The following is a 23,961-nucleotide window of genomic DNA, read 5'->3' as shown; positions in this document are numbered from 1 at the left end:
ATAGAATGATAGCTCTTGTACGGAAAAAGGAATTTAACATACATCAAGAGCGGAGTTCGGGTAAAAATGGGGATGAGAGGATTTAAGGGATTAGTTGGGTTCAGAATAACAAATTCTTCAGTTTTGCGGGGCAATGCGTAACTGGTAGCGGGCAGAAGTGTTATATTGCTGAGTCGTTTTGTCATAAATAATAATATCCGCGCTTTCCTGTATGTCCTGAATTCTTGCTCTGATGGTGTGCTAGGGGGTGTCGCCTACTGAGCTTAGGTGTGTAGCAAAATACCAGTCCCGCACTAGTCTTGACTGGATTGGTTGTAGATGCTGATCTAAATATTTTCCAATTTGCTCATGAATAGAGCCTCTGGTGGAAACTATGGGCCTGAACAGAGGTTTATTCACATTCTTGTGAGTTTTAGGCACCATGAGTATTGTCAGAACCCTTAGGTGTGGTTGCGTTAAAAATCTTCTTTCCTTCTCTGTAATAGTCCCTCTATCCGTGTCTTACTTCAAGATGATTCATCAAATTCTTGAGAATTCTTTGATGGGATTCTTTTCTGCTTTCATGTAAGTACCTTCATTAGAGATGTGTGTGTCATAATATGCAGTATCTATGATGACCAAAGCGTTGCCTTTGTCAGAAAGGTGATAGTCATTTTCATTTGCAAGTTTCTTAATGATACTACTTTCATTGTGGGTTAAAATGCTGTGACATTGATCCTTCAAAGTCCAAATGTTCTTTTTATCCACATTCACCATGGCTTCAAAAGTGTCTAACACTTTATCACTCATAGGTGCTAGAAACATACTTTTAGATTTCAACTTAGAAGAACTGGTTTCTTCTTGAGCTGATCCTTTGTCAATGATGTTTTTAAAAAAATGGCTGAGGGGGTGTAGCCAAGATGGCCGACAACTTAGATACATTTCCTTGTCGCTTCATCACAGCCACCGTGGTAGCCCGCCGAGCACAGGTGATGTGGCTTCTAAGCTGTGTTGCTGGCACCCCATGCGGAGCAGCTACTGACTTTTTTACAGCCACTCTGCTGAGGCGTACTTCAATTAAAAAAAAGAAAGCACAAGATGGCGGATGGCTCCTGCAACAGCCGTCTGATGTGGCGTGACTTAAAATGCTGGTGTCTTGGCTGGGCACTACGAGTGGAGCAACGGCCTCTGTGGGACTCACGAGATGCACCTCACGGACCCTGGAGCTGGTCCCTCTGAAGATGCGGTAGGTGCAGCTGGGCCAGTTACCCACCCCCTTGGTCCGGGCCTGATTGACTACTTGCTCCTGCTCTGTGTACCTGGAGCAGTTGCATCCCAGCGGGCCTGAGCTGCTTTGGGACTTCCAGCAGGCTCCTGCGGCACTGACGGTCACTGCACACGCCACTGTTGGATCCAACACAATAAATACCTGCCATATGTGCTACCCCTGAATCTGCACGCCCCCGCTGGATGACGGAGGCTGCTTCCCCTGGGACCTGAAAGATACCCAATGAACCTCCCTGTCAATATTTACAGTACGAGGTGGGGCCCCACCCTGATCTCCCCACTTGCTTCCACGTTAACGCGGACCAAGGCCCAGGTCCTTTTGGTTGTGGGATCTGTGGGGTGACTGGCCCTGGGTCTGTGCTGAGTGCCTGAAACCAACGGTCCTAGCTGCTGTGTTTCCCTCACATATATATATATATATATATATATATATATATATATATATATGTGACATTTCTACTGGGGTTTACTGGAGATTAATATAGCCTGGTGAGCCTGCTATTGCCTTTAACCTTGAAGGTCTCCTCCTGGTCCCTTGCAACCTTGTGGGACATCAGAAACACCCCAAACTCTGCTCTGTGCAAGCGAGGACCCAGGACCAACCCGTTTTGCATCGAGCTTCAGGCATTTACCCCAGCCCTCCCACTGATTTTACCTGTTTTGCCTCTTTGCCGCTCTGAACGTGGGGTCCACGCAAGACACTACTCTGTACAGGGGTGGAGGAATATTCAATTGATCTAGCCTCGCCAGGTGTCTAGACCCCCTTTATATTTTGGACTTACATGGTCACCACAGGGGGACACCAACAGCATCCTCTGCACCATTGCTGTGGTCATGTCCTCGTCCTGTACCAAGAAGGACCGCTCCTTCTGGGACATTCTTACAAAGCCTATTGGGGCCCCTTCTGTGACAGCATAACCCTGCCTCTGAAAAAACAGAGAGCTCAGTAACCCACTCTTTCCTGTAAGCCTTATTCGCTTCTTTACTCAGTGACCTACAGGCGGTCAAGAAGGACCTCTCTTCTGATGAAGTGGGGAAGAGGGTCTCTGTACTAGAAGATAACGAGACCAGACTCAATGAGATTGAATGGCTGCAACTGGAGGTACTCCACCTTCAAGCACATGCCAAAGACCTAGAAAATCGCTCCAGGTGAAATAATGTTCACATCCGTGGGGTCCCTATGGCTGCTCAGGGAGCAGACCTGGGAAAATAAGTTGGATCCCTCTTTCGACACATCTCGGGGGTCACCGCAGAGGATGAGGTGAAGCTGGCCCAGCACCATTGGGTGGGCCCACCTAGAGCAGCAAACAGATCCCCAGCGGACATATTGGTGTGTGTCCATGAATTTGAGTTGAAAGGACCCATTCTTCGCAAGGCCAGGAAGGCACATCCGCTCCAATTTCGGGGGCACACCCCTCAGTTGTTTCAGGATCTGGCAGCCATCCAGGAGCGGCAAGAATTCCATCCAACCACTGACCATCTGCAAAATGCAGACATCTCCAACTCCTGGGGCCATCCTTTCTAGATTTTCTTCAAATTCGAGGGAAAACTTGATCAGTTATGATCCCTCGTGGAGGCCTGCCAAGTGTTGGTCATCTAGGCCCCCTCACCTAAGAGGCAGACATCCAGCCCATGACCTCAGAAGTCGAGACAAAGGCCATGCTGGGCCTATTCCAAACATATCTCTCCTATTATATTGACAAAACAACCTCATCTTGATGCTACTGATGCTTTTCTCCTTCGCCCCTTCTCCGGTAGATGGGAATGTGGTGGCAGGGATGTGACACCTCTGAACTAGTAATCTCTATCTAGATGAGCTGTCTCTTTTCCCCAGGGACCCCCTCTGGAGTCGACTATATCTGCCTGGACTATACCTTACCTGCTCTTTGCACTAACGTTGAACTGTTGCAACTATATGTTATTTGCCTCTCTGTCTTGTTGTTTAGGGAATTTTTGGGTTGTTTCTACTCCTTCCTTTAGCATGGTCAGGCCTTGATTTTCCTGTCTGTCATGTGATGGAAAAGTGTGGGGAAAAATGTATCCCTGCTCTACGGCTTATCAAACTTCTATGGGTGACCTGACAGCACTCTTCTCCCTCACTCACTGCTCATGGAGCTTAAAGTTCTTAGCCTCAACGTAAGGGGCCTTATCTGTCCCACTAAAAGATCTACCATCCTCTCCCTACTTGAACACTCTGGCAGTGACATGTGTCTACTTCAAGAGTCACACCTGCTCACTTAAGATATTCATAGAATGCAATCTCACGGGTTCCCACGTCAACTCTGGTGTTCTGGACCCACAAAGAGGGTTGGGGTGGCTGTTCTCTTTTCCCGGGGCTTTAAAGGGGAAATCCTCTCAACTATAGCAGAGGTTAAAGGGCGCCTCCTTGCACTTCGACCTAGGAACTTAGTTATGGATTCGGACTTGGACCATTCTAGTCAACGATCGGCTCAGGCAGGAGTCTTCACCGCAGTGGTCACGACTGTCTTGCGGACTGTGGCCTACAGGATGTCTGGTGCCAACTCCATCAACCAGAGATTACACCTATTATTCAGTCGCCCATAAAACATATGCAGGCACCACTCACTTCTTAGCCAACCCGAACCTATTGACCCATGTCTCTGATACATCTAATGGCCCACACTCGCTTTCCAACCATGCTCCTATATCCCTGACCCTCCGTTTACCTATTTCCCCAGTTCTGCATTCACATTGGCACTTACTATATTCCCTGCTCCACTCTCCAACAAAGGTCGATTCCATTGTGAAAGTTATTGCATCATATCTTCAAACTAATGATACTGGTGAGGTTTTCTTGGCAACTGTGTGGGCTTTGAAGCTCGTGGTATGTGGGGAGTTAACTGCCACTTCCACTGCTGAGAACTGTCGATGTATGGATAAATGGCAAAGTCTTGTAGGCACCGTTTCCAAACTGAAGGTCATTTATAAGGGAACAGGGGCCCTAGAATATGGAGGGAGCTCGACCTTAAGTGCTTGGATTTAGACAAAGCGGAATATGCTATGATCTGCCTTAAACATAGATTTTACTTTGGGAGCAATTGCTGTGGGTGCATGCTGGCACGTTACCTGCGGAGCAAAGTCATATCTGGATCGATTGACAGTATTCGCACCGGGTCCTTCATGGAGACCAATACTGACGAGTGAATAGCATTGGGCTTTCAAGCTTTTGACGGCTCCCTCTATGACACCTCCGGTGGCCCCACTGGGGATTCTTCCGGTTACCTCCAAACTGTTACTCTCTCCTCACTTCCTGATACGAAGGTCATGGCTCTAGAGCAGCCTATTTGTATAGAAGAGGTGATCTCGGCCATACCATGCTGGAGGCCACAAAAGTCCCCAGGGCCCGATGGCTTTAGCCCACAATTTTACAAAACCTTCGGTCAAGAATTAGTCCCTTTACTTGCAGGTTATATAACTCTTTCTCTGATTCATGCTCTTATACAAATTCTATGTTGGGGCTATAATTTTGGTAATTCTGAAACCAGGTAAAGAATCAGCCCTCTGTGGGTCATACAGGCCCATTTATCTTCTTAATGTTGACGCAAAATTGTTCACTAGCATACTGGCGCAATGCCTTAATCAGATAAAGCCGGGCCTGATCGATCTGGACCAGGCAGGTTTTATTTCTACTGGCCAATGTAGCGACAACACCAAGCACCTATTACATCTTATGGACAAGGTACACAGGTCCCTTAAGGAGGCCTTGCTCCTTCCAATCGATGTTGAAAAGGCCTTCAAAAATGTACACTAGCCTTACCTTTTTGATACGCAGAAGAAATTTGGCATAGGCAATAGATTCTGCAACTGGATCCGGTGCATTTACAGTGCTTCTGACGCTACGGTCAGGGTCAATGGTGTGAAACCTCGGCCCTCCAAGCAATCCGCATATCCATCCGACGCTATTCAACACTCCTGGGGCTTGGACTGAAGTCCGGCGGCGGGCGGCAACAGCTGGACGAAACTCCGGTGCTGATCGGCAGACGGACGGAGAAAAAACGATTGAGTGCACAGATGCGGCCTATACCAGTGACGGAAGCCGGGGACTAAATTTGAACGGGAGACCCGGCAGATCGAAGGCGAGCGGGAACCGGAGCAGAGGAGGGCCGGTAAGCAGGGGCACATACGGCAGTGACAAAAGCGTCCTTCGGAGACTGCCCGACGGCGATGCCCCCACCCATGCCCGCAACATCGGAGGCAGTGCAGCTTGCTTAGGGCAAATACAGCACAACAGCCCGACTGGAGAGACGGGCGGGGTGGTGACAGGCAGTGGCTGACTCAATCGGCGGATTGCAAGGCAAGAGGGCGGCGAAATTTCGTCCCCAACACCCTAACAAGTGACCCCAGAGCTCCCCAGAGGGTAAGGCGGGCCCGTGACCTAACAAAATACGGCAACAGCGAAGTATATGGACCTGGACAGTGCGGTGAGTGGAGAAATAGGCACATACGGCAGTATCAACAACGGCATTCGGAGAGTGCCCGGTGGCGACACCCCCACACATGCCCATAATATCGGTGGCGGCGCTGCTTGACTAAGGTGGAGTGCAGTGGCGGCGGGTGGCGGCTGCCGGAATTGGAGGATAGCAGGGCAGAGGGAGGTACGGACTTGTCCCTAACGGGGCTCCCGACAAGATACAGCGAGCCCTTGAACTTAGAAAGCAAGGCAGCAGCAGAGTCTACGGGCCCAGATAATAAAGTGAGTGGTGTAAGAGGCGCTGGTCCGGATGTGCCTGCGGTCCCCCTCCCCTGCTGCCTAACCCACTGAAGCCCTTTCTAGCACATTGACAACACGGCAGTGGCATGTGGGGACCACCAGATAACGCGGCACACTGACGGCCTGTAAGTCGGGTCTACCCAGTGATCCGGCCCTGATCAGCCCAGCTCTGCCTTGCAGACACAGATCATGGACATTGCTTGACCCCAGAGAAACACAGTCTAAGACCTGGTTTTTGAGGTAACGGCGGTGGTCAGCCTGAAGCATCAGCCTCTGGGGCTGCGAGGCATGAATCCACGCCATAGTGGGGAGCACTGACCCAGGAGCAGTAACCTAACTCCGGAAGTGACGGTCCGACGGCGCCAGAGACAGGGACAGGTCGCGCTAACACCCACTAGCGACGGAAAGGGCGAGTGGGGCAAAATACCCCTGGTCAATACGCACGAGCGAGAAGAGAAATAGCAAGACCCAGCGCGGCCCTCCTAACTTGCATAACACACCAACGGAACGGCACTGAGAGGGAAGTACCGACCACTCACTGAGGCGAAAATGGCTGGGAGGGGACCCAAAACAAATGCCACCGAAGCAAAACTGGACAAATATGCTTTTGAGAAAAACTCAACAGCGCACCCAGAGGGACGCCCATCCTCAGGAAAAAACCAGGAAGGGGATGGTGCAGGGGGGGGGGGGAAATTACGCTGGAAGACATCATGAAGGCACTAACCAGCGTGCAAACTACGGTGGGCTCTATATCCACCGACGTGTCGTTGCTTAGAGCCGACTTGCACAAAATGACGGACAGGGTGAAGGAAGTGGAAATTGTGACAAAGTCGCTGGTAACGGACACGTCAGAGTTACAATCCGCTGTCTCCCTCCTCCAAAAAGAGAATAAACTGTTAACAGAAAAACTTGATGATCAGGAAGGAAGGGCGAGACGGAACAACGTACGAATAGTTGGCATTCCGGAGACAGAAGGTAAACAAGCAATGGATCTCTACGTAGAGGAACTGGTAAAAACAAGGCTCCAACCCAAAGGCCTTTCAGCCTTCTTCTCCGTAGAGCGAGCACACCGAGTACCAGGCGGTAGGCCAAAAATAGGAGCCCCCCCGAGACCGGTGCTCGCAAGGCTGTTTAATTTTAGAGACAGGGATGCCATTCTCCAGGCAGCAAGAGTTGCTCCGCCCATACGTGTACACAACTCTACAGTGACCTTTTTCCCGGACTACACTGCAGCAGTATCTAGACGTAGACGGAGCTTCCAGGAGGTGAAGAAACTACTAAGAGCCCGAGAGCTGCCGTAATCTATGATCTTTCCTGCGAAGCTTCGAGTGGTTGCAGATGGACGGACGTGGTTCTTCGAGACGCCGGAAGCAGCCCAGGACTGGATCGACGGATGGCGAACTGTGGGGCACCAGAATCGTGGGAGTAGACCGCAACAACGTCGAGAGGAGGACGAGGACGACCCGGAAGCTCCAGACACACGACACTCAGACTCGGAGCAGCCACTGAGCCAAGAGAAAGAATAGGGGGAAGGACGCGGAAATTGCCACTGAATATTCTGTCGGTGGACTGATCAGCAGAGACAAATGACTTGCATCACATTTGAAGCTGGGCCGGCCGAGAGGTGGGCCCCGGAGGTTACGGAGGGCTAAGGCCTACACTGAACCTCCTACCCCAGACACGCAAGTACTATGTTGTGGGGAGGGAAGAAGCACTTTGCTGAGTTGGGGTGGCGGGTAGTTGAAAGTCCGCTAAGCAGGGAGGCAGGGAGGGTGGGGAAGGGAAGGGGGGAAACAGTTGTTAGTTTTTGTTATTGGTTAGTAATGCTAAGTGGCAATGTCCAAATGGTAGCACAGCAATTGCAAGATAGGCTTGTGGCTCAGGCAATCTACACTTGGTCAATCATAATTAGTGGCAGGAATCGGGGGGGAGCACGACACTCAACAGTTAGGCCCTTGACTCTGGAGCCACGACACACACCAGAGAGTTGGCGTTATCACGCACGTGAAGGGCATGGGTTCAATGTACCGATTCGAACCACTTACATTTGTTCAAAGAAAAATCAGTCGTCAGCCCAGGGACTGGGACACCCGCTACAGTCAAAGGTCTTAGATGGCGTCGACTGTAATCCCTGATGGCCCGGGAGATAGGGCGCAGACCACATCGATCTCCCCCCTTATACTTTTATCTTGGAACGTCAGGGAACTAGGGGACAAAATAAAGAGGGGATTGGTATTACATGCACTAAAGTGTCATAGCCCGACGCTGGCGCTCCTTCAGGAAACGCATCTCACCGGAACAACATGTAAGGCGTTAGATAGGCGGGGATACAAGATGATTGCACACTCCGAATTCTCTTCAGGGTCCAGGGGATAAGGTATCCCAATCAGGAAGACGTCACCGTTTATGGTCTTGCAGACTAAGACAGACGATCAAGGGCGATTCGCTACAGTACAGGGCCGGTAGGAGGGCAGACTCCTAAATATAGTGTCGGTATACATACCGCCAGCACTCCATTCGGTGGCCCTACCAGCGCTAGGCGACTTCCTGCTCGCGCTCCCTGAAGGGGACCTAATCATAGGTGGAGATTTTAACACTACAATCGAGGCTGCATTGGATAGATACCCCACACGACAGCAAACACCCGGGCCCACGCGCTTCCAGGGATTCATGGAAGCAATGAGTCTTATAGATATATGGCGACACACCCAGCCTAATACTCGTCAATACACATATCACTCAGCGGTACACAATAGTCTCTCACGGATAGACTATTTTTTGACATTGGACGCCAGCCTCCAGACTGTCGTGGACGTGGACATAAAACCGAGAGGCATTTTGGACCACTCCCCGATAGTGTTGACGCTCGCATGTCCGGGAAAAATGAGACAGAGACTTTATCCCATCTATCCGGGATACCTTAAGGTTCCGGACATTAAGAAAGAACTCCGTGCAGTAACAAAACACTATTTCGAGGAAAACACGGCTTCGATAGATTCGGCAGTAATATTATGGGAACCGTACAAAACGGTCCTTAGGGGACAGGCCATTGCATCCATTACTGGATATAAGCAGCTACGGCAGAAGGAACTGACAGACCTAGAACTGGCCCTTGCAGAGGCAAATAAAGCTTACACACTCCACCCAACTCAGGACGCAGCACATACCTTACAACTCTGCCAACGACAATACAAAGACTATCTCGAACAACAGACCAGGACCAATATCACACTAACTAAACATAAGATTTATGATGTAGGGGACAAGGCAGGTAAAATGCTGGCGTGGCTGGACAAGACGGGAGAGGGCACGAAGGGCATAAGTCAATTAAGATCGCAGTAGGGGTCTCTACACTCACACCCGGAAGACATAGTGCGCATATTAGCGGAACACTTCAGGGAGGTCTACACTCCAACTGCAGTACTGACAGAAGAGGAGATACAGGGCTCCCTAGAACAAATCGAGATGCCGACTCTAACACCGGAGATGGCATTGGAACTAGAAAGGGAACTAACTCTTGAGGAGCTATACGCAGCGATTACGGCAGTGAAGTCAGGGAAGGCATTGGGACCCAATGGGATACCCATAGAGTGGTTCAAGAAAATGTCGGATACGCTGGGCCCACCCTTGCTAGCAATGTACGTGGAAATTGTGGAGGCAGCTGAGCTTCCGCAGGGCCAACGTCTCGCAACAATAGTGGCGATCCCAAAACCTGGGACACCACCGACAGAGTGTGTGTCATACCGCCCGATATCTTTGTTAAATGCTGAGGTAAAGATATTGGCAAAGTTATTGGCGACCAGATTGATGGTCCATCTACCACACTTGATCCACCCAGACCAGTCAGGTTTTATGCCTCACAGGAACACAGTGCGCAACTTACGACGAGTCCAGGGGGCGCTGGCAAGGGCCCCACTGCTTACTGACCCGACGGCTATACTATCATTGGATGCGAGAATGGCATTCGATATAGTCGAATGGAAATATTTATTTGGAGTACTAAAGCGGGTGGGTTTTGGCCCCAAATTTTGTGCATGGGTGGGACTCCTGTACACCATGCCTGTGGCCCGAGTAACTGCTAATGGCCACTTATCGGAATAAATGCCGCTAGCACGGGGCACAAGACAGGGTTGCCTCCTGTCCCCGTTCCTTTTAGCATTAGTGCTGGAACCACTGGCAACGCTGATTAGATCGACCCCGCTACTTAGGGGCATTGTCTGGAAGGAAGGATGGGAGGACCGACTGTCGCTCTGCGCCGACGACATGTTGGTGTATCTTACAGACCCGGACAGCGGCATTCTGGAACTTCTTAATATTTGTAATTCACATGGGAGACTCTCGGGATACACGATTAACTGGACTAAATCAGTCATTTAGTCCAGGGGCCTCCTCCGACGCTCCCTGCGGATTGCCCATTGTTGATAGCGGAAGAGTCCTTTAAATATTTAGGAATACACATCACTAGAACCCACGCTGAATTTTTTGCTAAAAACCTGGCACCGCCATTAGAGAGGCTGAAACGAGACGTTGCGCATTGGGCATCGCTGCCCCTTACACTGCTCGGGAGAGCGGCGTTGTACAAAATGAAAGCACTCCCTAGATTCCTTTACACCCTGGAGAACACGCCAGATATAGTCCCGCCCCGTTACTTTCGACAGGTGGCAGCACAAGTGACACTCCTTCTATGGGGAAACCAACCAGCTCGTATAGCTCAAGTGAAACTCCATAAAAGCTGGTACAATGGGGGAATCGCACTACCGGACCTCCGATTGTACTATTGGGCGGCGCAACTTAAAATAATAAATCACTGGATCCACATACCCCAGAATGACCCAGCGTATAGGGCAGACAGGGAACAACTAGGTACACATAATATGTTAGAAGTACTATACAACAAAGGTTCGATCTCGAGGTTGGTGGGCCCTACTAAACACACGGCCCAGATCTGGCACACAGCACAAGCTCAACTGGGCTAGAGAGGGGTGGTAACCAAACTGACCCCACTCTGGGACACTAAGAAATTAGGGCACTTACGACGTAGTAAAGGATTCACGCACTGGGATAATATCGGCATATCCACGGTGGGAGACCTGTGGGAAAGTGGAACGGTGATACCCTTTGAGCAATTACAACAACAATACCAACTAGGCGCGAATGAAAAATTTAGATACTTACACTTACACTTGCGTTGTAATGGCATGCGTGCCTCCGGCCGCGCCGTTAATGTTGTTACCCCCCCGTTGTCTGGCACTGATTTTTTAATAAAACCATCTCATTGTATGACATGGTATGGCAAAAACCCACACTCAACTTAACTCCTCAACCCATCCACCACCACTACCCTCCCCACAGAGCCACCCCACCACCCGACCCTGTCCACCCATCCACCTACCCACCCCGTCCACCCACCCATCTACCCATCTACCCATCCATCCACCCACCCACCCACCCCTCCTCCCCTCACCCCCATATACCCACTCCTCTACACCCATCCACCCACTCACCAAGACTTATCTTGCGTTTGTGCTAATATAAATGTTCATAGACCTTATCCCATTCTGTTGTGCACTAGTGATTCAGTACAGAGGCTGTTTTAAATAAATAATGCAGAAGATTTTGAGATAACCGGGCTTGTTTACGGAATTTTTAAAATGCAAACATCACATCACTTTGTATATCTTTAGGTGTCTCCGCTGAGACCAATTCATAACCAACTGACAGACTGTTTATTTTCCTGCTCGTTTTAGTTTATACACTTCATGCCTGCTACTTGTGTTATGTTATTAATGTGATGAATCTTTCCAAAACCATCATGATAGGAAATAAACAAGTACATTTTTAAGGAGTGTTACTCTTCCAGAACAAGTCAGGCCCCTTTCCCAGGAGAGAGCCTAAATGAATGCAATGAAAATAGTAAAAAAAAGAAAGGCAGTAGGTCCGAACAATAGAGAAAGTTGGACATCGAGGCGAGTAGAAATAGGTCTAGTCTCAAATCTTTATTTTATTATCCAGGTTTAATTCCTGGAATTCTAACGTCCTTTACATTTCAACATGAACAAATGGAAACCCTAACCCTACAGCTGGTAGATTTTCAGTTGTGGGAGCTCTGCGTTTTTAGACATAATTCTCTACCCTCTTGTTAGGTTTGGTGATGATCTCTTACCCTTCCTCACCCCGGAAACACACTCACAATAGCTTTTTGTTGGTGTCCATTTACAAGTGTTTGCAGAGTGGAAAGGTTTTGTTAGTCCCACAGGTTTCCTGCTCTTTGGAAGTTCCAAAATATCCCCCACGGTCTATTCTTTTCTCCCAATTTCTCTCCCATTGGCTACAATTCATCAAAGAGAAATGCTTCCCAGGTGGATGGATTTTTCCACTTCGTTGAAGTCAAATGCACTTGAAAATTCTAGTTCTCTGAATGTATGTCTTTTGTAAGCCTACAAGTTCAAGCTTAAAAATCAGCCCTAGTGCGACTATGTTTGTATTTGTATTTGTATCTGGGTTTTATATCGCGCCAAATCACCGACAGGTCTCAAAGCGCTTCTGACCAAGTACAGCAACAAAAGGAAGGGTAGAGGGATGCATGTTCCTCATATAATATGTATAAGGAGAGCCTTTCTGATGAGACATAGTACTATGACAACACAAATACAAACCTAGGACTTGTTCACTCCCTCAGTTTCATGGACCTAACATGGCCGTCTCTGCTGTCTCCCCAGGCCTACTCCTCTCCTAGCTACTATTATTATTATTGGGGGATTTATTATTGGGGATTTATAAAGTGCGCGGCTACCCAAAAGGGTCTCCCTGCACTGGACAGGGCGACAGGCAGAGCCACAAACTGCTAAACAACAACCCTAAGATAGAGATTCAGGCTTGGCAACTAAAAAAGGAAGGTCTATTAGGGCCTAGGTGAACTAATATCAATCGTTTCACTCTTATCCTATGGTTTGTTCAGTTCTCCTCTATCTTACTCCCTGGTAGTTTCTGATGCCACCAACATTTAAGTCATTTTGTAACACGTGTTTTAAGGTTTACGCAATAATTCAATGAACAGTTTACTAATCGAGATGCCGTGAAAGCAGCGTACATTATACACTCTGCAATTAATCTCTTATCCGTTCAGTGTTGATCCTCGCTTTTTTGACTTAGGAAGGTTGAAAAGTTGAACCAGTCTTTCAAACCCGTGAGTGTGAAATGTACAAAGTGTCTCTAGTTGGTACATTAACAAACAATGTATGGATATATAGGCATTGACAGTAGGGTACATCTACACTGCCCTTCTTCAACTTTGCAGAATTTGCGGCTCTGTGTTTTGCTTTCATGCATTGATTACTTGTTTATGTTTGTCCCATGGATGTTTTAATATGAATTAAATGTACGGTGTTCTTTTTGCTAACTTCCCCCTTACCACTACCGCTGGGAGATGTTGCCACACATTCGCCTCTTTCTTTGAAACCCTTCACTGTAATTTGTGAGCATTATCCTAACAAGAAATATCATACCCTCATTCTATAGAACCGCACTTCCTCGGAAGCAGGCTTCCCTTCTCCTTTGGGACATAAATATAGCTGCTTCCTTTTCTCTTCCAAACTATACAGTTTCACACCCTTGCATCACTCACCTTATCGTTTTTGGTGTGCTCCCAATTGTGGTGGCTGCACTCTTTACTGGTTCTGTTTTTCTTTATCTATACCTGGGTCCAGATAAGGTGTCTCTTTAGATTCAACATTGCAAGCAAAACTTATTGTATTCTTCTTAAACCCTGTGCTAAGCAGGCCAATACAACTCTGCTCTGCTCACTTATATATTTACTTTCTGGATCACTGAATATGATGCCTCCTCTGTTCATAGTCGTACGTATGCAAAACCATTCTAGTGCTCTCTTGATTGGTCTAGTCCATTGCTTACCATTGGTTGACTTTCCTTGTCGCCTCTTATTTGCCTGCTTCTTACTCATATCCCGTCTTGTCAATCTTGTGTTTATCCCTGCCAAGGAGCACTGCCTCTTTACAATCTCTTTGATTGGCTGGCATCGCTGTTTCCACTGCTTGCTTATCAAGCATTACTTTTTTCTTTTGTGTGAAGTGGGGTTGGTTTTTGAGCCGTCTCCCTAACATCCATCTCTTCCTCTGAACTTGTTGTTGCTTTCACTTGCCCAACTGCTTCTCACCACCATCCTCCCTCTTAAACTCAACCGTTTGCTTCTCCCCCCGCTTCTTTGTTGCTTTTCCCAAATCACTGTATTTCTTTCACTCCTGCCCTCTGATCTGTTGCTTTCGGTTCCCCTGCAGTCCTCCCTCATTGTTGCTTTCTCGTCCCCTCCTGTGTTGCTTCGGCGTCTCCCCCGCCCTCCCCTATGTTGCTTTACTGTTCCCCCCACTCTTCCTCTGTGTTTCACCATTCACGATGTGCTGCATCAATGTCTATTGTGTTTCTCCATTGAGTAACAACTCTAATATCACCCTAATATTTCTTTTTTAGTTGCTTTCTGAGGAGCACCCCATGATTGAGTTCACAATTCTTCTGTTTCTCGTTGTAGCTTATTTCATGATATTACTGTTTACAGTGATTGCGATATAATCACATTACAATAGACCACATTCCACCACTGGTGTTCAAACGTATTGTGAGGGGTTCAGTTTCAAAGAATGAATTTTCTCAGGCGAATCATGACACATTTCTATAGTGCTCTGAATTACAAGTCCATGTTGCTTTCATTTTATAGTTTTGTAATTTTATTGTTTTGGTTCCTTGTCTTTAATTGCAATAATTTCCCATTTATATTAACATCTGACATGTTATTTTTGTTCCATTTCAGTATTTCCATTTCATTGAGTTGTGTCCATTCATTCCTCTCTTTATACACACAAGCCTTCTTTTTCCTGTTTCCCTTCGTCTTGCATCTCCTGTTACATGGCCCTTTTCCACCGTAGAAAGTGAAATCAGGCTTCACCTGATACAACCTCTAAAATAAAAGCACGAGTGCACCTTTGGTAACAGAAACTAATACAGGATGGTAGTAAACAGCAGCACTATTACACACATTTTTTTAATGTACTTAAGGATCATCATACTTGCTGCATAACAAATAGTAGTGTCAAAAATAAAAAAAAAATTAAAAATTGATCTGAACTATCAATGCACTCTTAAAAACTATTTGACAAAACCTTCAGCAGTGAATGGTGTCATACGTAACCTCAGATAAATTCTACTTGGTAACCTGTGGCTAAACAAGAAATTTCCATTAAGATCAATTCACTTTTTTATTTCATTGAAATCCTTTAGCATGTTTCTTTCTATTGCAACTTATTATTTCTAGTTGTTCCTCTTGCTTGGGTGCTATCTTCCTTCCAGCCCTATGTTTCTGTCTTTCGTCCATTTGATCACCCACCCATGTCCCCACGTTGCTTTCGCCCACATGTGCCCCATGTTGTCTCTGCCTCTTATCTGCACCCTGTCTTACTTCCCTTCACCCGCTTTAAAAACTGGGCTACCAGTTCCCCTGTTATGTTCCTCCCCCTGTTATGCTATATAGAAAACCTCTGAACTGACCTATCTTATTTTACAAATTGGTATGACTCAAAATCTGTTTTCTTCAAGGATAACGCACACCCATATCAAAAGTGTTAAAGAACCAATAATTTTCATTTGAATTACATTTTATTTTTCATTTTTTTCTTTTGGTAAGTTTATCATTTCAAAAACAATTTTTTGTGGTATTATTAACAAGATTTTTTTAATACAAAACAGTGGTTATATACAGACATCTGAGAATTCCACTGAGAAGGACCCCTAAGAGAAAGATAACCGATTATACATTGGGGATGGTGCCCAGGGAAAATATCTGAACAGCATCTCACTTTTGGGCCTTAGTATCTCAGTTTTGTCTGTAGTTTTTAGGTTTCGCCTGGCGTCCCCTGCGCAGCAGCGTTCGCGCAGGCGAAATCTGTTGATCTACACTACGTGGCTATGTCCCGCCTCAGTCTACCATTGGCTAGCTCCATAAATGGAGGCTAGCCATTGAAAGACATTGTTGTCCGTCACTCTTTCCCCCGTCAGGACGCGAATCGGGGGCGTTCCCGTGCGGTTTTTTAAGTCCCGCCCCCTTTTTTCGTCACCCGCCCCTTTTTTCGTCACGGCATTTTGTCTCGCCGAGGAGTTATCCCGCCGTCAGCGATCCATTTGTTTATCATCCCCGTCCCTCACGTTGGCCGTGCCTTCTCCCTCCCTCCAGCCCGCCCACTGTCTGTGCCTCCTCCCTCCCGCCCACTCCTCTCGCCGAGGAGTTATCCTGCCGTCAGCAATCCATTTGTTTATCATCCCCGTCCCTCACGTTGGCCGTGCCTTCTCCTTCCCTCCAGCCCGCCCACTATCTGTGCCTCCTCCCTCCCGCCCACTCCTCTCGCCGAGGAGTTATCCCGCCGTCAGCGATCCATTTGTTTATCATCCCCGTCCCTCACGTTGGCCGTGCCTTCTCCCTCCCTCCAGCCCGCCCACTGTCTGTGCCTCCTCCCTCCCGCCCACTCCTCTCGCCGAGGAGTTATCCCGCCGTCAGCGATCCATTTGTTTATCATCCCCGTCCCTCACGTTGGCCGTGCCTTCTCCTTCCCTCCAGCCCGCCCACTGTCTGTGCCTCCTCCCTCCCGCCCACTCCTCTCGCCGAGGAGTTATCCCGCTGTCAGCGATCCATTTGTTTATCATCCCCGTCCCTCACGTTGGCCATGCCTTCTCCCTCCCTCCAGCCCGCCCACTGTCTGTGCCTCCTCCCTCCTGCCCACTCCTCTCGCCGAGGAGTTATCCCGCCGTCAGCGATCCATTTGTTTATCATCCCCGTCCCTCACGTTGGCCGTGCCTTCTCCCTCCCTCCAGCCGCCCACTGTCTGTGCCTCCTCCCTCCCGCCCACTCCTCTCGCCGAGGAGTTATCCCGCCGAGGAGTTATCCCGCCGTCAGCGATCCATTTGTTCCATTTGTTGAAAGGACGGGAATGAAATGTAAGGGGGATTGTGGTAAATGTTGGGATATTTTGTATAAACAAAATTATTTGTAGGATATTTTATTGCTTGCGCTTTGTTGACGGGAGGAAGACACAAGGGGATACCTGTCACCTAGGTGAGTACGACATCTCTAAATATAACCGTTATAGAAATACATACTGTGACATAAGTTTGCGCAACTCTTGTCAAAAGCCTCTGTCGCGATTGTTTGCGTGTGCGCATTGCACTGCCCCCGCAGCACTTGCTCAGTGCACCACGCCCCGGTGCCGGGTGTTCTTCTGCGCATGCGTCGCGCTGCTGCGACGTGCTCGGCGGTGCGCAGGCGTGGTACTTTCTTTCCTCTTGGGTCTCCTTATGCGGTGCCGGTTGGTTTTTGACAAGGACTGAGCAGAGGCGTGCGAGCAAGCCCCCGAAGAGCCGCGACAAGATGATGCTCGACCTAGACCTCTTCCGTGCCGACAAAGGCGGAGACCCAGAGGCGGTACCGGAAACCCAGCGCAAGCGGTTCAAGGATCCGGGGCTGGTGGACCGACTGCTGCAGGCTGACGGGGTCTGGAGGCGGAGTGAGTACACGAGGGGGCATGCACGAGCGGGGCCAGGTAGGGGTGGAAAGTGAGATAGGCTGTGGAGCGGGGTAAGTGGGGAGACTGGGACAGACAGGAAGGTGCATTAAGTGTATTTGGCTGTGATTGAAGACGAGTCGTATCTCAAGGCAAGGATGGGGTAGATGAAGGGATTGCCTGTGATGGATTATATTGGCTGGCACTCAGCGGGACCCTGTTATGGATCTCCGTGGAGCCCTATGTCCACGTGCACTGTGGTTTATTTCATTCTGGTGCAATGCACAGTTGTCCATTGATCAGCCTCAGGAGGTTGTTTCATCCCTATGGTAGCTTTGTAGCACGTATAGGCGTATGTGAGCACAGTAGGTTTTGTTTCTTGATTGGGTGATTGATAAGATGAAATTGATGTAGAAAAGAGGGCAAGGGCTGACATTTTTTCTTTTGAGCCTGCTGTCCAGGATGTCACATGCCAGGGTCGTCGAATACAGAGGCTATCTAGTTTTAATTCCGCCTCATACCTCTTTCTTCCATCATATCTCTTCTCTTTCTCTGTCGGGTCCTTTTTGTAGTCCGCTTTCTCTCTTTGCCCCTCTTCACTAGCTCTCTCTTCCCCCTTATGTCTCCCCTTTCTGCCTTTGTTTCTCTTCCTTTGGATCAAAGTCTTATGCTGAAAAGTAAGTCCAGAGCCCCCAAAAAACGAGTACTGGTGAGCACCCAATGTTAGTGCAGGCTGAAATTTAGCACTGAGTGTAACTTCAAAGGCGATGTCTGCATACATAAACACATATATCGGCTTGAGTGAAGTACATGTATTCATGGTCAGCACCTTCTTCTCTCTATGCAGTCTTTGAAAACATTGCAGGTTGAAGTTATCGCACTTATTGGTATCTAGGTACAAAGGACCAGCCATGTTCATTTTAGAGAAGCATTTGCAAGTATAGAGCCTCCGATCTGACATGTGAATTTAATGTGTCTTTGGGCGTAAATGTCAGCAAACATTTGCTAAATGACATATGCTCGATCCAAAACCATGCCACCGTGTGAAGGCTAGTGTCTGTATGCCATACCCCATTCTTTGCATATTCAGTCACAACCAATGTTCCCTGTAATATTTTTCCTTTGTGTGGCAATAAAGGTGCTTTGTGCACTACAGTCAAGGCTGCGTGCACTGAAGACAAACACCAACTTGATACACACCAACTTGATACACACGTATGTGCAGCGTGCTAGCTACCAAAATCAATGGCATAGCCATGGGTCCATCTGCCCTAATCTAAGCCTGAAAAATATTAAGCTATTGGCATTGTAAATGACAATGCCATTTATTTATCTGTTTTCAAAACCAACACATAAATAAAAATGTTGTCATTTAAAATGCCAATAGCTCTAATTTTTGCAAAGGCGAAACCGTTGCATTGTAAATGCTTGTTAGTTTTTTGTCTGTAGAATGTGAGAGTGTGTATGTATGATCAGACTAAATGGTGAGATTGTTATGAATGAGTGTACAAAGATGATTCAATCTAGCTTTTTTATAATTGTTTCTGTAGGGGGTTTTGTTTGCACATATGTATAAAAAAGTCTGTTATGTATTGTTTGATTAGTTCCTTTCTTAAATGTGGAAATAATGAATTGTTAACCACTGTTTTGTATTTAAAAATTTTTTTTTAATAATACCACAAACATTTTTTTTTTTAAATGATAAACTTACCAAAAGAAAAAAATGAAAAATAAAATGTAATTCAAATGAAAATTATTGGTTCTTTAACACTTTTGATATGGGTGTGCGATATCCTTGAAGAAAACAGATTTTGAGTCATACCAATTTGTAAAATAAGATAGGTCAGTTCAGAGGTTTTCTATATAGCATATAGTTTCGTTTCCCCCTCCTCTAGACCTAAAAGCAATATTTTGGGGGGTACCTTTAGCGCCTTTACGTGGCCACTCCCTGTTATGTTCCGGCCACTTTAAAAAAATGCTTTTGAATTTTTTTTCCTTTTTATTATTGATCCAAATTCCATTGGTAAGTAAAACGAAATGAAAAGTGGCTGCAGCATCAACAGATTTAAAAAAAAAAAAGTGTTTAGCCATGCATCGGGAATGCTGTGCCGCGTGGCTAAATTTCAGTGCTTGATTTGTTACAGAATGAGCGTTGGTGGGCTAAGCTCTGCTCAGATGCACCTGGCCAGCGCAATTAAATGTCATCTCTCTCAATACCAAGGCCGCATGCTTCTTTAATCCTCTATTAGACACCCCCTTTGCCTTTGTCTCACTCTTGGTTCCTGCTTTCCCATTTTGTGATCATGTTTCCAGCTTTCTCTTATTCCTTCTTTCCCTCTCTTGTGCTTGGAAAAATAAGTTAGGGTCCCCAAAAATGAGTGCTGGTGGGCCCCACCGGCACCATCGGCTCAAATTAAGCACTGCTAAAACCGTTACAAAACTAATAGGTCCCAAAGGCATGACCAGTTGGCTATGCCAATGCATGTTTCACCATTTGTCCAAGCAAATTTTAGTAAATTTAGTATATGTGTCAGTTTTGAGAGAGGGTCGATTAATCCCAGGTAGAGCCGATTTTTCTGTATTCTAGTGCTAAATAATTTAGCAGCTCTTATCAGAAATCAATTTAATTGACACAGATGATAGTGCTTGTAAAAGTTGCATTTAATTCACCTAAGTGCCTCATTGTGTGTGTATTCTGTGTTCGTGCTTACGTCAAGGGGGGGGGGACGCCATGTTTGCAAGTATGATATATTTTTAAAACCACCTTCTGGACTTTTCATTGACTCCAGCAATTTTCATACAACAATAAAAATGCCAATATAACGCCTGTGATTAATGTACTTCCTGGAGAGAGATGGGAGTTTTGTTTAATGGAAGTTTTTGACTCATCATAACGTAGTGCAGAGGGTTAATATGCCTGTTGCAAAGAAAGTGCATATAATGTAAATAGGGCAGTGGGTTGCTGCTTTTGTAGAGCGATTGTTTTGTTGCTTGCAGTGTATAAATTAAAATCCTAATATAAAACAGGGAGCTAATAACTGTTACCAAAGAGCTGCAAGGTATAGTTTAGAGCATTATGATTTCCCCCCAGTCTTTCATTATTCTAATGTTGCAAAAAAAGTTAATATTAAATATAACTTCCAACCATGGCGTTTTGTTTTAAATTCTGCGTTTGTGCTTCCCCCAGACCAAGCACTCTTAAATTATACTGTCTATCAGTATGGATGACATGTGCCTCCTGCACCTTGTAGTCCTCTGTCTTATGTAACATTCCTATACACTGATTTACACATATATGATTGATTGTCTCTGTCTAATGTGTGTGATGTAAAGTGCTCTGACACCCTACACTGGTATGAGTGGCGCTCCAAACCGTAAGTAAATGCATCTGAGAGTGTGGTTATGGAGACTTGAGGGGCACTGTTAAAAGGGGGTAGTGAGGGAATCCGTGGCAAAGGTGGTCATTGGAGGGCGCCAACAAACACTGCCGCACAGGGCACCACCAGTGCTTAAGCCTGCCCTGACGCTGTCCATGATGTAATTGTGTGCACCTTAGTCAATGTCAAATTGTAGTACTACCGCTATGTTTGTGGAGTGTCCTGGTGTTTGGTGTCATATGGTGTCCCCGGCCCGGTTTGTTCATTTCCAGTTTCCATTTTTCAGGGCTAGAACAATGCATGTCAAAGGGAAACAAGGAAAAGTCTAATTCCTTTACATGCCTCCCCATGGAGTGAGCACCCCGTCCCTGTCCCGCCCTGCTCCAGACGGACCTGCTGCCCACATCTGGCCGCCTCCCGGCCTGATCTATCCCGATTGATAAAGGATCCCTCCCTGGCGGGCACGATGCAGTTACCGACACGAAGCATCTTGCATCTGAGATGCTGCTCCTGCCAACAAGGCAGAGTAGCCGTGCGCCGTGGAAGCCCTGTTTATTAAGCAGACATCTGGAGAAATTCGCCTCTTGGCAGCCTCACAATTGTGTGTGATTTATGTGACAGCTTTTTCTTTTTGTAAATAGCTGTTTTTTTTCTACAGAGCACCGGTTGTTTAAGTAATTATCTGTTGATACAAGTAGCTATGCTGACATGTTTTTTAGAAAATTCATATGAGCAAGCAAAGTCATAAAGTTGTCTTTTCGATGAGATACTGCGCTAAGAATGTATGAGTGGTATGGGAATCATTCCACTGAGCTTCTCAGACTGGAACTAGCCTCGGCTAATGTCTGGCTTGATCCAAAGGGCCTGTTTCCCACAGAACAGAGAGGTAGCTTGGCCTAGTCTTCACTTTAACGTCCACTCTGTGTGGTTCGAACTGGATATTCTCAAAAGGTGCCCAGAAAAAGGTGTAACCCATGACACACTTGTTCTCATGGGGCCCACACTCCTGCTACTTTTACCCTGATTGTAGAAGGCCCTTTGGGTTCTTGCAGACCGAAAGTCTTCTGGGACCTTGCTGGTGTCTCTTGGAGTTGGCGGTCTTCCAGTGGCGGCTCCTCCACTAAGGCGGAGAAGCGTCGCACCACTGCTGTTTAAGCAGCGTACAAAAGAAAAATAAAATGATAATAACAGGACGTCGCTATAATTTTATTTTCTATGCGGCACTCGAAGCCAGTGGGGGCTGGGCTGGGCTCCGTGATGCCAAGCAGAGTGAGGAGTGGATTGCACTTTAAGTGTGCATGACGGTTTGCCCGTCATACACACGGGGATTATTCTCCATTGGGCTGTATTGTACAGCTCCTTGGAGAACATGCCCAGCCTCCCCAGGTATTGCCTGAGCATCCAAACAGGACGCTTAGGCCAATTAGGACGCTGTTTCTGATTGGCTGGGAGAGCCCAGAAGCTTGAGTGCTTCCCGTGCTGTTACAGACTTGAAGACGACGGAGGACAGGCAGTGACAGTACTGCCATTTCCACCCCGCCCGCCGCCTGCCCCCCAGCCTCGGATTGGTAACGCGGGCATTCGGGCAATGCCCGAGGGGCCGGTGTCTGAGTTCCTGCTGTGGACTGATTTTTTGAGCAGTCTGGGGCCGATTTGGGCGGTGTCTCTATTTTCGGAATACAGCCAGCGGCCCAGTGGGTGGCTGAGTGGCCTTTCTGCAGGCAGATGGGCGCTCATTACCACCCTCCCCCGCCACCAACACCGCCGATCCCCCACCTCCGTAGGTATCACTCCTTTTGTCTCGCTGGCCGGCACATTAATGTATGCACATACTGAGCGGGGCAGGGGGCCTCAGTAGTAGTGGCCTCACTTGTTTTCAGGTGTGTTTAGCTAGTGTAAACGAATGCGTTCATTTTTTAAGCCCCCCCCCCCTTCTTTTTGATGAAATTACGATTTGATTTGAGGAAAGGCATTATGCAAATGAGGGCCGATTTTTTTTGTGTGCCCAGGCCGATTTTCAATCCCAATCCGACCCTGCTGCCCCCTGCCCCAAAACCCCTGTTCTAAGGCAGCCGCCTCTGCGGTCTTCAGTGCCAGATATTGGTCCTAATGAAATCAGACGCCAATGCTGAAAAGTCTCAAATGAGGTGATCACTTCTCATTTGAATTATTCTCATCAACTCTGGACCACATTCCAGTCCATTGTTTTATGCCCAAAATACCACTCCTGCAAGCGGTCAGACATATGCAGATCAGTCTTTGCACTCTTGAAGTAGCAACAGTCCAGCTTGAGCTGCCAGGCCGGCTCATCTCCCGAGGAATATAAGTAACTCCTCAGCTCGTCAAGGTGCAGGTTGTGTCCGATGGCATAGTAAGCATGGGGGGCACGTCTGGGAATACCCATGGCCCTTGGGTATCCTATTTTGAAAAACAAAATAGTTATGGGTGAAATTCTTGAATTCGTCTTAGACCTTGTAATTACCCTAGGCCTCATTCCACTCTATTGTGTTTCATTGAAGACAGACAAAATACAAAGTGCTAACGAATGAGATGTCCTACCTACAGGACACGGGGAGAGGGTTGTATTAGCTTTGTTTGTTGTTGTGAGGCAGCAGAAGGAGGGACTGAAGAGAGGAAGTTAGGTTAGACTTTAGTGATTGGATCCTGTTGCTTCTACTGTGACGAAGAATGCAAGCTTGCTTATTTGCTCATGCGTTTTTAGAAAAAACTGTTGCCTTTTCTCTCTTTTTTCTTTGTAACTTAGACAAATTCAAATGAACGGAAACCATTCTGTACAAATTATCACAGATCACAAACTTACTGTAACCCAACATTTGTATGGTTAGTATTGCAAATGTAGCCAGCTGTATGCATCTGAAATGGATTGCAGACATAGTGCCTGGTGCTCTTATGGTCGGGTTGCCATGCAGTTGGTGTTTTTGCACAAGGGCTACTTTTCGACCCGAATTTGATTTTGTGCTGCAGTAGATGTACTGCTGCGCTGCAGAGCAAAATTGGCCTTTCGTAG

At 47.3% G+C, this 23,961-nt stretch overlaps 1 protein-coding gene across 3 annotated transcripts in view; it reads left to right on the top strand.

Annotated features, from left to right (window-relative positions):
- Positions 1 to 23,961, top strand: part of BBS9 (Bardet-Biedl syndrome 9) — a 1,968,820-nt gene that overhangs the window by 1,664,619 nt on the left and 280,240 nt on the right. The gene's annotated exons all lie outside the window — the stretch shown is intronic.

The sequence above is a fragment of the Lissotriton helveticus genome, chromosome 4_1 (genome assembly GCF_964261635.1).
Source record: "Lissotriton helveticus chromosome 4_1, aLisHel1.1, whole genome shotgun sequence".
Taxonomy (NCBI): domain Eukaryota; kingdom Metazoa; phylum Chordata; class Amphibia; order Caudata; family Salamandridae; genus Lissotriton; species Lissotriton helveticus.
The sequence above is the reverse complement of the archived record's forward strand: the minus strand, read 5'-3'. Positions and strand labels throughout refer to the sequence as shown.